General features: G+C 36.0%; 1 long non-coding RNA gene across 1 annotated transcript; it reads right to left on the reverse strand.

Moving 5' to 3' along the window:
* Positions 1–235: 235 nt before the first annotated feature.
* Positions 236–5,822, reverse strand: LOC135076368 (uncharacterized). The gene is made up of 2 exons (XR_010258247.1): positions 1,138–5,822; positions 236–418 (listed from the first exon to the last, which is right to left on the reverse strand). It is a non-coding gene; the product is annotated as an uncharacterized LOC135076368 (long non-coding RNA).
* Between the last annotated feature and the right edge of the window lie 11,849 nt (positions 5,823–17,671).

Here is a 17,671-nt window from a genome sequence, read left to right on the forward strand (position 1 = left end):
AATTAAATTATACACTAGGCGTTGTTTTATTTTTTGGATTTGCCTTTTCTGCCTTAGCTCTAATAAGACATTACGTGAACTAGTGAAAATATCGGTTTGAGTATTTCAAGTTAAACGTTCTAAAATCTTAAGTTAGGTAGCTATAATAGCAATTAGCAAAGTAATAATTTTATGGGCTGAAGTAATGAAGAACTAATTTTCGGGCTTAGGGGACATAAAACAGTAAATAAACAAATAATTTATGTAATATTTTAATTAAGATAAATATTATTCAATTAAGGCCTATTTTAAAATGAGAAGTATCAGATTGCACTATTTTCTTGATAGTTTCGGTATAACTGATGTAAACTCCTCTAGAATGTACAAACTTTTTATTGTTTCAAGAAACCTCCAGACAAGTTGCCAACGAGAGCAAATGCTGAAATGAAGATGAATTTTTCAGTGAATATTAATAAGAAATGAGCCCAAGTAGGCATATCTTTTGGAAATAACAAAGTAAGTATTGAGATGATAAGCAATGTTGTTGATAGATAGAGCTCAACAAGAAATCAAATAATTTATGTTATGTTGAGCAGTTAATAATATAACAGTCAGTGTGTCGCATAGACAAGAAAAATTGGTATTATTGAGTTTTCATTTGCATAATTTGTGCTCATACAACTGCAACTATGTCAGAGAGAATTCAAATAAAAGCAATGAAACACAAAAGAGACGTTAACTCATTCTGCTGCTAGTTTCAATTTATGATTTTGTGCGAAGGCCATCCTAAAGAAAATTAACTAATTTAAAGCCACAACGTTGACCAGAGCTGCAACGAGGATGATGTTAAATCGGTTGGGTAAATACTCAACTGTTACCTGTCCTGTTACTCCAAAATATTATTTTGGTAAAAGGAGCCACTAAGGCTACATTTATCCTAAAGTACCTGTTATGTTAAAGCAATATCGATTTTAACAGTTCAAGATTTTCGCCCCTTTTCACTCAAGAGTCTCAGGTCATGATTATGTGTCCCACCAGGGAATCTATCCATGACCTCTACCTCTACTATACATTGAAAGTTTACGAGGTACGATATGGTCTCATACACATAATTTAGTTGTTGTAGTAGTTGCATAATTTACTTAGCATATTTCTTACCTGAGTTTTGTATTCAAATTTCCATTGCACTGATTTTTTCCTTTTATCTTTGTTCTTTTTGCTACTTCTTCTTGTCTTTCTTGAAAGTTATTGTAAAAGCAAAGTTGAATTTGCAGTTTTTTTGGGACTGGTTTTTATTCGTTCCACTTTGGTCGCTATTTCGAAATGTGGCTATGGTCATAGTGCTGGTGGTTTTAGATGGATGTATGGTGATGATGATGAGTTTGGGTGTTTGGATGCTATTGCACGACTGGGATGACCAAGGGATGACTGTTCTTTGACTGAAAGTCATTTGTCAGTTGTGTGTCACATACTTCTTTACAAAGAGTATATCACACCATTATCAAACACAACTCTTTAAAAAGTTTTTACTTTTTTGATTTTCTTACTCTGTCGCTCTTTAGTCTCTCTCTCACCTTCTCTCCTCACAGAAAGAATAGATCACTCTCAGACTGATGATTATAATTTGACCATAACAATGGCATTAGTTAGCCAAATTAATGATTTCTTCGTAAATATGCCGTAGTATCAGTAGTATGACGTAGATTATTTAAATTATCAAAATAATTACGAAACTACCAAACTAATAACCTTTTAAACAGTGTCGTCGGATATAGACAGACATGGTAGTAAATTAAACTTTTTATTTCAATCTATTTCCGTCCAGTTAAAAATAGTGTAGGTACCTTGAAAACAGCAGAATCGGTGTTTATGAAAAACGCCAGAGAGCTGTGTCGTTGAATTATTCATTAAACAGCCGACTCTTGACCCGACAATCCGCGGGTGCTCCAGTCGAGGGTTTTGATATTTTTTTGATTCTGTTTATCAAGAGGGCGAAGGAATTCAAAACGTAACGCTTTTTATGTAGCGCCGATGGCCCTGAAATAATTTAGTGGAAACGAGCCCCACGACAATCCAGTTTTGCGGGATTCAGTAATTCAGGATCCCGCAAAACTGGACGGTCGTGTGAACGACGATGACGACGACGACGAACGATTTTCCAATTCGAACCAGTAGTTTTTAAGATTAGCACATTCAAGCAGCCAAACAAACAAATTCTTCAGATGTATGATAGTAAAAAATAAGTAATAACGAAGATGAAAAATAACGAAGAATTTTCAAAGCCCTTATTTCCAATACCGTGTGATTACTAAGGGAACAGCAGCCTGCTTCCAAGCCTGGTCTAGTGCAGACTTACAAAGAATAATACATTATTCTAGTGCTTTGCATGAAAAATACTGGATATTGAATCCGCGCTGGGTATTGGAATCTTAGGCTGCGTGTACATTACATTTTAAATGGACTTTTAGTACATGACTTTAGCCTTAACAATCGTAGACCCATTGCATCGGCTGCACAGCACAATTTTTATTGTGTGTGCGTATTATACTAGCTGGATAATTTATTTAAAATTGTATGAATGTAGGTAGGCAGAAATAAAAAAAATCTCATTAAAAAGGCAGATAATTTAAGTTTTTTTTTAATCAATTATCGCCACAAGATGGGGCGGTATTTCAACCCACTTTCAGTTCGGTTTCATTTTCTTATTAAACACTCCAACACACCCATAGATCCTTTGTACCGAGTTTTTCTAAATGATCCCTGAATCCCCAAAATCTTACAGCATTACGGAGAGACTGAGGATCGTCGCTATAATATTTTTTACGGGTTCGGGTTTCCCAGGATTCTTATTATTTTGAAAACATAATGATTTTAGAAAATACTTCCTTATTGCTTCTAGCAAGCGAAACTAATAATGAAAATATCTGCTCTCTACATAATTATATTCGGTTAAGCGAAAGCTTAGTGTCATGTTGTATTAATTAATGACAATTGGACAAGCGGGCAAATGCCTCCGCCCAATTATCAATGAATAATTCAGGCGTTGCAGGGCATTTCCTTCGCCTGCCCGCCTCTTCCGTTCCGTTTACGATACTGCGCCGCCTAATTGGGATTTCTGGTTTGGTATTATTTACGAAAGGCTAAGCTTTTGCTGCGAGTAAATTGTAAAATATAGCCTTGCTTTGTTCGAAGTAATTCTTGCTTTCTTTTGGCTTGTTTGTATTAAAGTAAGTTTTCTTTTCTTTAAATTTTGTTTAAAATTAGGTATCTGTAAAATGATGTACCAATGCTACCAATCGATCAACATGGTAAGCATCGGGGGAGGCCTATGTTCAGCAGTGGACGTTCTATGGCTGAAATGATGATGATGCTGAAAATGATGTAAAAATTTTATAATTGATATTTTACTTACTGAAATGGGCCTTTGCGACACAGGCACGTGAGCAAGCTAACGAGTGAGCTTTTATGAATTAATTTTACACTAAAATAACTCTACATTATGTAGATCATGCAAGTATTGACAATTTAAACTACTACACACTCTTCGTCAAAGAAGCTACCGTTATAAAACTTTTAGCCGAAACTTTAGCACGCGCTATTGCGCTATACGCGCGGGCAAGCGTGCGCTCTCGTAGCGCAAGCGCAGATAAGCACTCTTGTGACAAGTAGGTTAACTGTACATTATTAAATTGAAAGAAGGTAGATAAGTGTCTTCGTTTTATTTTGTCTACGGGTCGAATCAAAACGATTGTTTTCCTGAAACTTTAGAAATAAAATAAAGTTTTGTTTCGCCTTACTAAATCAAACATAGCAATTTTAATAGTACATAGTTAGATTCATTGTTGTGGTATTCACAGAAACAGCCTGCATTCTTTACACAGCTACAACTTCTAGCGCGAACTTTAATCCCAGACTTTAGCGCGCTATTAGCCCGGGCACGCGGCGAGCGAGCGAGCGCGCGCTATCGACCGTAGTGCGGGCGTGCGCGCGCAACGACCTTGACTTTCACGATGACGCTTCCCGGAAACTTGCACGTGCATCACTATTGCAACTCTTTTGTTTGTTTAGACCGGGCCTCTTCATGGCGTGAGTGAGTAAGGGGTAGAGTCAAGTAGGGTAACAGTTGTAAAGATTTATGAAGCTTGTTTACAACCACCCCTGTTCCTTTATCCTTGACTTGCTTGACTACATACGGGCAGGTATTACCACCCTAGACTGGAAAAATACCTGCCTTGCTTTGCTAAAAAAACAATGCAATCTTTGGCATTTTATATGCTTTTGAGAGTTTAATTTTAATTTTGACTGGACTAGAACTTAATCGATGAAAATTGTTAGTTTACAAACTATTTTACCCGATACTTGTTACTCAAAATTATGCATGTTTTCTTTGTTAGCTAAAAAGCCGCTAGAGATAGAGATTTGTCGCATATCGGAATGCTGCGGCCTTGACTTTGCACTGCGCAAGCATAACTTTGTCTCGTGCCGTGAACTCGGAGGCAGGTAGAGTCTGCATTAACTTATCGTGGGTAAGTTACGCGACGGTAATTGACTGATAGGTTTTATTATCTTGTATCGTTTTGTAAGAATGTGTACAGTAGCAAGAAGCTTTAAGATTTTCTTTAGGCAGCAAAAAGTTATTAAAAAAACTTTTGGTTCGGATTCTTAGTTCGAGCCCTCACTGGACACTGCAGCTTAAACAAGCACTTGTCCACTATGGGACTGTCCGAAACAAGAACGTGCAGGATGTGCCAAGAGGCAGATGAAACGCCACTACACATTCTCACGGACTGCGGACCTCTGATGCGCAAGCGGAGCTTACACCTGGGCAAACACATCCTAAGCCCACAAGATGTAAAACATATCGCCCCCCAAAAGATACTGCACTTCCTAATGGATGCAGGACTCGGAGGCGAACTGTAAGGAAAACAGCGGCGATCACAATAGATCGATAACGGTCGCAGTGATACTAGGACTTTATTGAACTAGAATAGCCGCTCAACACAAATAAAAAATAAAAAATTTGGTTCGGATTAAGCTGAAGTTAATTTTACTTATTCTCTGTACTAATTGTCCTAATTGTGATATTTACTTACAGGTTAAATAAACGTTACAATCAAGTTTTGCAGTATCTTGAATAAATCAGTCTCTTTTCGAATCTAGGAATTTTATTCATTTCGCATCTAATAGTGAATAGTTTCGATTTTAAGGCGATTAGAGTCCTCAATGACCTTGGGCGTTTGACCTTCACGCCGCGAGCAACACCCGCGTACCCCGCACCAAAAACTCCGATTTGACACCGATCAAAAATACACGGGCATAGGTAGATACAGAATAGAAGCTCTTTCTTCATACATTACTGCCTATTATTTTAAACTTAAATTGATGAACCTTGATGTCGGTGTCATTTAACTCAGGCGTAAAGGTATTTAATAAAAATAACAAAATCCATGAACATTTTGTACGGGATAAAATTTTATTTTATTTTTCGTAAATTTTCTAATGCTTTTGTCGGTTCAGTCGTTCTCGAAATTTGAACAAACCCGACTTTATTACAAGCTTTTATTTAGCTTGCAATTTATGATGTATGTAGGTAATTACATAAATGTTTGTTCGGGTGGAATCTTGCAAGCTGAATTAGTTAGACCAACTTCCTGACGACAACTAGGCTAGATGACAAAATTTCAATTATTTGTCCGTCAGACAGATAATTAGAAAATATTAGACTCATATTTTTATTTTCTTTCATAATTAAATAATAACAGTGCTACATCGAGTTGAAATGGCGCGATACGCCACGCTTGAGTAGAAGTTTTACTCAAATGTGACGTCACGCGAGATTTCAACTCAATATAAGGGGGCGTCCATAAATTACGTGAGACAATTTTGGCCATTTTTCAACCCCCCCACCCCCCTTGGTGAGATTTGGTGAGATTTTGCCTGACCCCCTCCCCCACCCCCCTAATCTCACGTGATATTTAATAAAATGCCTATTTTGCAATGTCTTTGCTTCGAGTCTATTAGATTTATATGAAAAAAATCAGTAACCCAATGTCGTGCTACGCGCAGTGCAGGGTTCCGTAGCTTCCCGTCGTTTAGTAAGACAAGCAATTGCTTCAACCCAGGACCAGTTTTTTGATTTATAGTTAAAATAACTAATTGTTAAATTTTGCTACTAATGGTTAAATATTAATAAAATTTAAACCAGTAGTTAAAAAATGTACTAAAAGTCAAGTTAAACATTGTTATAAAAACATTAATAATGGAAATGTATTACCATATTTAACAAAATACCACACAACCTTGTCGAATTGCCAATAAACAAATTTAAGATACATATAAAAAATACCCTTATGTCCAAAGGGTACTACAAGGTTCGAGGCTATATTGATAACAAGGATGCGTGGTCAGTTCAGTCTGCACATATTTGATGTACTTAAATTTGACTATTCTTACCGTTAGATAATTCCTGGCAATAAGTAATGACTGAGTTTGTTCCGGCGTTTCTTCTCAGCACTTGCCATATGTTTGTCTCGAAGCGCTGGTAGGGCCCAAAAGATAAGGAGACATGTAAAGTGCCCCATAAGGGCTACCTTTTCTTTTTTTATTATTTTCTATTGACGTTCATAAGTGCCACTTGTGGTCTAAACTGAATAAATATTTTTGATTTTGATTTTGATTTTTGATTGATTTTTTTCTGTTATTTAACCACTTGTCATTTGACATCTGTCAAATTTGACTATTGGTTACTTTAACTACAAATACATAATATTTTCATACGTATGTAATGTCATTTTTTAGGGTTCCGTAGTCCTGAACCCTTATAGTTTCGACATGTCTGTCTGTCTGTCCGAGGTTTCGCTTGGAAACTATTGGCACTGGGGAGCTGTAATTTTGTGAAGGTATTTATATTAATCACGCCGACAAAACGGTAAAATAAAATGTTCATAAAAAAAATCTAGGGTAGCTCCCCTGCATGTAAAGTGGGGATGAATTTTTTCAAGGAAAACTATAACGGTTAAGATACATTACTTAGTTTAAGAGTAATAGTCATTTGACTCATGTATTATACAATTTCTTAAGCAGTAAAAATTCCTTAGAAGAAAATATGAAAAGTGACTTTTTCTGAAATATATTGTGGTAACGACAGACAACTACGGAACCCTACACTGCGCGTGGCACGACACGCACTTGGCCAATTTTTTACGCAATAGCGATGCCGATGACGTTTTTTTTTAATTTCGAATTTTCTTAATTTCGACATTTATTCTGCATCTTTAGTGTTCACAAATGCAGATGGAGGCATTTTTAGTTTAATTTGATTAGACGGTTTAGAATAAATTGTTTACCAATAACCCAGTTTTCTGGCAATTTTACTCTATTTCTTGCGGGAAAAATTACGTGATATTTTCCGAGACCCCCCCTCTCCCCCACGTGAGATTTAGTGAGGTTTTCGTTGACCCCCTCCCCCCCCTAAAAGTCTCACGTAATTTATGGACGCCCCCTAATACTGTAATTATTCGATTATGGAAAAAAATAAAAAATATGAGTATAATATTTTCTAATTATCTGTCTGACGGACTAAATAGAATTTCGATTTCATTACCCAGTCATCATCCCTATTGGAACGCATTAGTACCTAGTATTGTCTATGGCCTAAAAAAGCAAATGTTTGTACTTTTGTCTATTGTCATTCTCTCTGTGTCACTTATGAAGAATAAACTGAAAATGTATTTGTCTTTTTATTAGAAATCCTTCATCAATTGATTGAGTTAAAATTTCGGATATACATGTAATTCGGGTGACAATGCAAATTATGATGACATGGAGCTGATCTGATGGTAGAGCTGGAATTCCAGTGGCCCCATAGCAACTCCGGGATTAAACGATTCCATCGAGTTTAGGCTCGTTTGATTTGTATTTATTTATTATTATACCTAAATAATTTCATTAAATTTAAATAGCATTTATTGTAATAAAATGCAATTTTAAAATGTTATTTAATAATTGCATTACAATTTTCTAAAAATGCACAAAAACTTAAAAATCTTGAAAACGGTGATATTTTTACTGGGGTCAAAATTGGACGTTAGGGAGATCATGGCGAGGCTTATCGATGGTTGAAGGGTTATCCATTGTTTTTGGGACACCCTGTATAAGCAAGTACCTAATGTTATGTAAGTAGGTACGCTACTTTGAGAATCATGAGTCTTCAATTCTCTAAGGTAAACTGCAGGGTCTGATGATGGAGCTGGAATGTGGCCATAAGAATAGGCTAGTTTCTAAAAAAAAGACTTTTGGTCCGTCAATTTTACATTATCAAAAAATATTGGACACAGGATATTTTTATTTGTCAATTAAACAAGTAATTACGAAGATTTGATGCGATGAAATTCCGCGTGACGACACAAATCGCCACATTTTTAAGCATGCCTTGATGTGCCTCATCTTCTGAACTTTGATGCGCTTCATCTCTTTAAATTTTCATAAGTTTAAAAATGTGAAAAATACATTTAGAGTTTGTTTTGGTAAGTTCACCGACGGACTAATTCAAACTCTTGCTACTTTCTTGCCATATCCACGAAACATCCCTAAGTATTCTTCGAAATTATTACGATCTACAAATCTCTGCTACTACGCCGCAGTAAATTCCCCATCATAAATAAAAATATTTTTTTTAAAACAAGCTCTTGTATGCTAATAATTTTGGTTTCATGACATGCTCCTAAAATTCATCACCTCATAGGAGGATTTCAGTTTTTATCTGCGAAACTTTTTAATAATATAGGTACGTTTCATGGTTTGGTAATTTAGGGAAGTTTATTTGCACTTAACATAAAAAATATGGTATCAATGTACTGTGTACCTATGCACCTTCAGTGGCAACAACAAGGTCTACTGAGTACCTATAGTCTACTAAAGGCATGAAATAGATTAATTTCACTAAAAATTAAAACCAACTCCAAAACGACTCACCAAAAGGTGCCACTGACTCCGAAAATGGCTAATTTTGTAATCAGTATCCAAATTTTTTAATAAGCTCTATAGAACAATTCAATACCACTTTATCTTAATTTTTAGGGTTCCGTACTTCAAAAGGAAAAAACGGAACCCTTATAGGATCACTTTGTTGTCCGTCCGTCCTTCTGTCAAGACCCTTTATCTCAAGAACGCGTGAACGTATCAAGCTGAAATTCACATGAAATACTCAGGTCTATTGTCCCTTTAAGCTGTGAAAATATCAAACTTCTAAGCCAAGCCAATCAAAACATACAGCCGATTATGTCGATATTTTCAACAAATTTTCGACACTCGCAAAGGAATCAAAACCTACAGGATACTTCCCGTAAACTCAGAATCTTGAAATTTGGCATAAAGCATTGTCATATAATGCAAATATAGGAAAAATTGCGAAAATTACATTTTTTTAGTTATATAATATAATAAAAATATTTTAATAAAATGAAACTTACTACCTTATTTCTCACGAACGAATAAAGGTATCAAATTGAAATTTATACCAAATACCTAGATCTATTGTCCCTTTAAGAAGTAAAAAAATCAAACTTCTAAGTTAACGCGATCAAAAGATACAGCAGTTTATACCGACACCTTAGACGAATTTCCGTCACACGCTAGGGAATCAAAACCTACAAGGTACTTCCTGTGAACTCAGAATCTTGAAATTCGGCACGAAGCAACGTTATATAGTACAGATAAAGGAAAAATTGCGAAAATGATAAATTTGAAGTTATATAAAATTTAAAATATTATTTTTGCTTACATGACATAAAATATTTTTTTTATAATTATAAACTTACTACCTACCCTTTTTCACATGAACGCGTAGAGATATTAAAGTTGAAATTCATATCAAACACTTCTTAAATCTAATTGCCTCTAAACTGTGAGAAATTCTAAATCAACGCAAAAATTCAAAACGCTGAGGTAGGTACCTACCTATAATGCAAATATAGGAAAAATAAATAAATAAAAAATAATCATACCGCATATTTTTTTTTTATAAAACTCCGGACTTTGACGTAATTTTGGTTTAAGTGAAATGAATGGTGTCCATTGGCATAGCTACAGGTTTTACCTTAGAATACTTGTTTTATATTTGTAGATAGTTACCCTGCCTAAAAAAAAACCCTAGCTACGCCAAAGCTAGCGTTATTTGATAAGGATCAGATATAAATGTTACTGTAAAAGCTCGAATTGTAGTAAATCCTAAGATATTCCAGTAAAACCTAAGATCTACCAATGTCTAATGGTAAATGTCCCAAAAGGTTTGCGATTCGAACTCTTACCACCATTTCGTTGGTAAATCTTAGGATTTACATAAATGGCACGGTAAATTTTGAAAAACAAAACAGGTCATAACTCGCTCAGCGCATCTCATCATCATCATCATCATCAGAAATTACTTCAATTGGAAAAAATCGAATCTATCTTAATATTGAAGTTGTACTCTTTGTATCTCACTCACTATGTATCTAGTCGCTCACTTAGTAATGTAGTCGCACGGACAGAATTTTAATATCTAAAATGGATTAAACATAACCCACTTTTTGTAAGCTCGTTCTGCATTTGATTATATTAATCAATATTCGTCGTTAGTTAAGTTAATTTTTCGCTTACTCAAATTCATACCGCTCAAGTTATTAAAACAGTAAGTATGCCATCATCAGTGGCTAAGTTATTTTTTAGTCGATCGTGTTTAATTCCCCATTAGGAATTACTCATTGTTTTATTCCTAAAAATAACATCTACCAGCTGACAGAGGTAAAACCTAGCATATACTGAATTCGAATGGTAAAAGCTCGAAAAAATCGTCGTATTTTCAGAAATACTTACATTTACCAACTCATGTCGGTAAATCCTAAGACGTACACTTAAATCTTAAGATTAACCGTAGTTCGAGCTTTTACAGTAACATAAACACAAAATAATCTTGCGTGCATACCAATGTTATTTATACCATTTTGCAAGGGGAAAGGGATTTGTGGTTAGCCCTGACTACTTAAGGACAGGAAAAAATCAAATGATACCGCGAGCTAACTACGAACAGCGCCATCTATTGACAACCGTGCGAACTACGTAGTGTCGTTGCTCGGTGATAGGTGTTGCTGATTGCAGCTCATTGTTACAATACTTTTTATTAAAATCGGATTTTATTCCGGAGGTTTTACAATTTCTTACTACTTTCGCAAATCATTACAAATGAAGAAAGGAATTTACGGTGTGGTACCCTCAATGTACAATTAGATTTCGAGCGATACCACTTTTGGGCATTCTCCTTTTAAGTAGTTACTTTCCCCATTGTAATGTTATGAATTTCATTTTGCAATAAAAATACCATAGTTATGACTCGATTGTCGTAATGAACGAACTTTGTAAACCTTTCAGGTTTATACGGAACCCTCGGTGCGCGAGTCCGACTCGCACTTGGCCGGTTTTTTTTAATGTGACAGGAGGCAAACGAGCAAACGGATCACCTGTTGGTAAATTATTACCGTCGCCCATAGACACCCGCAGACCCAAGGGCGTTACAGGTGTTATTTTTAATTGTGGTATTTTCGCGAAGAAACATATTGAAAATATAAATTGTTTTCTTCACGTAAATCGATTAAGTTACAGATTCTGACTAGCTCCTAATTTGGATACTGATTGCAAAGGCCTAGTAAATAAATAACGTAATAATTTTTCTACTTGTATTTATCTAGTGCAGTTGTTTTGGAGTCAATTATAGTTTTTTTACACTAATAGATTCTATTCAGGTAGAAAATAGCGTCTGAGCGCGTCATAATTCAATTGTATCATCTGACTGCACGTACTCTATGAACAATTCTGACATAAAATCTATTGTCGAACAAAAGCTGGGTTGCACCATCTTACTTCAACTTTGACAAGCGTCAAAAGTCTGTCTAACTCCATACAAAAAACACCGGTTATCGCCAAAGCTACGGTCAAAGTTAGGTCACGTCAGGTGGTGCAACTCAGCCAAAGAAAAAATTCATTTTGATCGCTAATGTCAGTTTGCAGCGAGTGACACAACCTCCCCGTCTGAAGGCCAGCGGCCGACTGCCGCCCGCACCCCGCGAAGGCCCCCTCAACAGCAAAACGTTCGGAATTTATCAAAAGTAAAATTTATGAATGAAAGTAATGTTCGATTGAAAAACGCAACGTGTCATTTAAAGATTAAAGAATTCCTAATCTATTCGTGCAAAAATCTTTTAAATTAACATAGCCGTTTTGGAGGAGTAGGGAATTTAAGTAAAAAATCAATGTCCCGTATTTATTTTTTTAATCCAAAACAAAGAGACGTAGCGAAAATTCAAACGTCACAAATGTAGTCCTTGAACTGTTGTATAACATATATTTTTTTCAACTATTTCTATCCAGCAGTAAAAGAGGAGTAGGCTTTACAAAATGCCCATTTGGCGCGGATTGAGGACTCTAATCGCCTTAATGAAACATTTTACTTTTTCTAAGTGTAATATAAAAATTTCATAGAAGGTATTGAAATTCAATAAACAATTTTATAGCTTTCCCATTTCCATGAATAAAACAAATCACCCCAGGTCCTTGAATCAGCGAAAGCCTCGCGAGCTCTCACGGAACGCTTTCATAACTGAAATTCATAAAACACAAACGTCCGTAATTAAGCCTTCGGAAGTCGATAAACTTTTATTGTTTGAGTTGACAAGTGCGTACCGCTACTACGGTCGCGAGTTCAACGCTTTATCGATAAGGCAGGGCGCAGCACTGGCCGCGCGCCAGTCCGCGCCAGACGCCGCATGGCCGAGCGCGGCCGGCATCGCGTCGCGCCCGTACCCGGGCCCGCCAAGAAACAATACGCGTACACCCCCTGCCCGCGCTCCGAGGAGGTCGGAACAGACCTCGCCCTACAACTCATCAACCACCATGAACCAGAAACACCAAAGAAAACCAACGGTGAGTCAATACAAGTGCAGTGATCCCGCGCGAAAAGTTTTTACAACTTTTCAAACTTTTTAAGTGCCAGTGATCTAAAGTTCGGTAAGTACATATTTATAGCCGTTTCGAAATGTAATGTTTTCATAAACAGTTCTATTTCGAATTTGTCTCGTGTTTTCGAACAGCTGGAGCGGATTATGAGAAATGTTATGAAAAGATGTCGCGATACGAACGCAAGCAGCTGGAAAAAGTTTGGGTATTTATTATTTAGTTTGTTAAATGATCTTTGATAATGAGTTGGAGGACGTACGCTGCATTGTGAATGGATGCGTGCAGCGCCGTACGCACGCGGGTAAAATTAGTTCGAGCGTGTTTTGGCGCGCACTCGCGGTCGATTTATTATGCTATAGCAAACATTAATTACTTATCTGGCCTGTCCGCCCACAAAATTACGGCATGAGACGTGCCATTGACAAGGTATGAATGAAAGAATTAATTACAAATAGAACACCCAGACTCCTAGAATTATACGAGTAAAAGTAGAGCACTTTTAAGTGTTTTTTTAAACAACAATAATTGAATTTTACACATTTAAGTACATTTTTATCTAAGTTGGGAAATAACGAAAATCTCATACTCTTTAAAAATAAAATCCTATACTCTTCCTGGAGAGGTAATGAATAAATATTTATGACCCTCGAGGTTTGTAGAGCTTCGACTCGCATTTCTTAATAAAATATGATACTTGAAAACGTTGTTAGGATTTTGTTTCCAAGTGCTTTTTCCACAAGACACATTTATAAGAATTTTATCGTAATCCTTAAGTATATTTAATAAATTTTTAATCATAAGTTTAACTTTGAAGTCCCTGTAGTTTTTTATGGGACAGGAGGCAATCGATAAAATATTAAAACTGTTTAAATAAAATCAGTTGTTTTTGTATTTTGAACCCTGTATTTTTTCTTGTAAAGCTCTCAGTATTTGGACACAATTGTATGCTCTAACCTCTTTAATGACGGATATGTGGTCAAAAACTCACATTTAACATAATTTTCATAATATTAAATTTAAAAAATCCAAGCAATTTAATAAATACAAGGCAAGGCAATCACTTTAACTATACCAAACAATACTAGATTGTATTACGATTGGTCCATAACCATAAATAGCAGAAAGCGGATACAAACACTCTAAGGAATCAAGGTTCGGCTTCAATATGTGCAGGCGGGAAGCTTCACGGTAAGCTAAATCACATAAGGGTATCTTGTGTGGTCGTAATAGGGTCTATATTGCAATAAAATGTGGTCTGATGTGGTGGACTGTACTAGCCGGTACGGCAGGAGGCATCCGCATTGCGCCTGGAGCCCGCTTTGTTCCGCCCGGGACTCTACACGTTAGAGTAGGCGCACACCGTTGATTTTTCGTCGGCCGATAGTTTAGTCGGGCAGTTGATCAGTATGGGCATGTATGGGAGTGCGCACACTACGTCGTTTCGATTTGGCCGATTCTTCATACAATTTGAAATCGGGCACAACTATCGACCAACTAAAAATCAACGGTGTGCGCCTACTCTTATGCTCGAAATAAAATAGGCCTACAGTACGCGGTTTTAAAATATTTGCGGTAATATTTAAAAGAGAGATACAATTTATCACGGGATCTGTGACATAACATACGATATAATCGAAATTTCGGGAAATAAAAAGAAATAGAGACGCGGAGACAACAATTTCGCGAAATATCAAAATAGTAGTATTTTTAAGCTCCAACTTTTAATCTTTAAATAAAAAAATAGTACAATATTTATTGTTTTTATTAATTAATTATTTGATTACTAACAAGGTTACACATAGATTTAAGTGCGTCTTTGCGTGCCTTATCACTGGGAAGCGATCTCTGTCAGACAACCCACTTAGAATTACATTCTGAGATATTTCATTCGTAATAATTTCCTCTCAATAAAGGAGTATTTTTAATCTAAGCTAAGGCTAAGTTGCACCACCTAACTTTGACAGTAACTATAACGATAACCGGTATATTTTGTATGGGGATTGATACATTTTTGACGTTTGTGAAAGTTAAAGTAAGATGGTGCAACCCAGCCTAAGTTCTACTGGGGATTCACTGTACTGCTATCTGTATACTGCTGATATTGGCCGGAACCGCGGGAAATTAACTGTCAGAAGCCGCCACCAGTCTAATGTGTTACTTACCGGAATTACTGGCCGAACTTGCTTTGAATTCCGTTCCTATAAGTTTGGATATTAAGATAAATATCTGGGAATAATCACCCCATTGAAACATCTAAATGTTGTGAAAAGAAAAGTTTTTAACTGTACTGCAAACAAAACAAATCGAGGTGTTCCTTGAAGTGCACCCATTTTGAGACACACCTAATGAAGCGCATCTAAACTATTCCTTGAAGCGCACCTTGGATAGTTCACTTTTTTTACTGTATTACGGGAATAATTTATTGGGGAGGGGAATTCACAATATTTGCCTTCCCCTTCATATCTTTTTTATGTAACTGTCCTCTCCATAGGTTGTCTGGAAGAGATCACTTCATAGCGATAAGACCGCCTAGTTGTACCTTATGTGTTTCTTTTCTTTCTGTTCTGTTCTTTGGTGTGCAATAAAGTGTATTTATTATTATTATTATTATTTGAAAACATGAATATCTCGTAGATACTTTTCGAAACAGGAGGATAATTGCTGCTCAAAATTGATTTAAAATAGACAACCTTGGCGAAAAGGGTAGCCTAATATTTTGTGCACACAAAATTATCATAGCTGTATTATCAAAACCTTGAATACAAACTTTTGTGAAGGTCCAATGTAAATTGATTCACTTGATGAATTGTTTTAAAAGGGTTTAATGAGTTGTTTCAAGGTCTTATTATCTAAGTAGGTATCTCGAGTATTTTTTTGACGAGATAAGTTCTGGATCGGAGACAAAGTATTGTCATTTCGAATGAAAAAATTCAAACGGTTTATCTAAAAAACAAAATCATGATCAACAAAAACATCTCAACATTCAACAAAATTGCCTACAAAAAATGTTGAATATTGACATGTTTTTGTTCATTGTGTAACTATAGGGCAAAAGACCAGGAGACCTGGCTTTGCTTTTAAGTATTAAAACATTTTGGAGCTCCAAAACGTTTTAATACTATGCCTATAGAAATGAGTTATAATATTTTTTTAATTATTTCCACTGCCGCCCAAAGTAATCAAACTGCAACATTTCTATTATATCAAAGTAGAAGGAGTTAATACAAATCGCACTAGCTTACGACAAATGGCTAACGCATTTAAACATTATGGGCCCTAGCTTATGTAAATGAGATAATATTTTTAATTACTTCCACTGCCGCTGAAAGGAATGAAACTGCAAAATTTCATCATATCAATGTAGAAGGAGTTAATGCAAATCGCCGTAGCTTACGACAAAGGCCGTATAAAGTATTTGTGCGAACAGCCGGGCTTAACGAGGCGCGCTACAACAGGCATAAAGCCACACCGCGGTGTGAAGCACGTTTGTAAGCACTCAGATGAAACTTTTTGGGATGAAACTCCTTTGAAACGTTAAAGTAAGGATAACAAAAAAATCACTCGCATGTGGCAACCATTGTCCCATTGTACTTACTTAAGTTATTTTGGGAGAAGCCCCTAAAAGCAACGCAAAAGTGTAAAATTAATTAGAAGCTCTTAGGCTCGCAAAGGCCTTATTACAAACTTCCATGGCTCCAAACATGGTCGAAGAGAATCAAATAAGCTTAAAACAGTAAACTATTTAATTGCCATCATCGATTCAAAATCCTATTTTTGTAATGACCATTTTCTAATTTATTAAACCTCTCTTGCATTTAACATTTATTTATTTATCTTTGTTAAAGAAACAAACAGCCTTATCTTAATAATTTATCTATGTTAGTATTTTAGAGCTGTCTCTAGCTATTTACATTTAGCCCCTACATGTTAGTTTACATGTAAAATGTAATATATTCAGTCAAAGGTAATATAAAGCTAAGTTCACATAATTATGCTATTGAAAACATCAGGTCCCAGAGCCATTCCCGGGCGCGATATTACCTTTTTACCCCTAAGGGCTCCGTGACTCCGCAAATACATGCTAACAAATTTCATACAATTGTGAATATTGGGCCCCAATATTTACATGCTGGTTGCCATTGGATTTCTGTAAAAGCTAAAAGCTCTTAGGGTTGTCCACTTTGTGTCAACTAGGTCCAACCCTGTTTATCGTATACATGAGCGACATCCTAAATTTGAAACTCGAGGGAGCCGACATAATGTGTTATGCTGACGATACAGTGATTCTTTTCCAAGACTCCTCGTGGGATAGAGTTTATGAAAGGGCAGAACAGGGTCTGAAGACCGTCGCTAACTGGCTCAGTAGTAACCTTCTGACATTAAATGCCAAAAAATCTAAACATATAGCTTTCCACAAAACAATAAAAACACAAGCACCTGCCTCGAAACAACTTAGATTACATCTTTGTGACATGATGAATGCTTTAAATTGTAATTGCAACGGAATTGATCGAACTGATAGGATAAAATACTTGGGAGTCACAGTAGATGAAAACATGTCGTTTAAAGCCCACATCTCCAACCTTTCATCCCGCATTCGCAAAACTATATATATTATGAAAAACCTAAGGTACTCGGCTACTAAAGGTACTCTACTACTAGTATACAAGGCTCTCTGTCAATCACTATTAATGTACTGCATCAG

This window comes from Ostrinia nubilalis, chromosome 11 (genome assembly GCF_963855985.1).
Source record: "Ostrinia nubilalis chromosome 11, ilOstNubi1.1, whole genome shotgun sequence".
Lineage (NCBI taxonomy): Eukaryota > Metazoa > Arthropoda > Insecta > Lepidoptera > Crambidae > Ostrinia > Ostrinia nubilalis.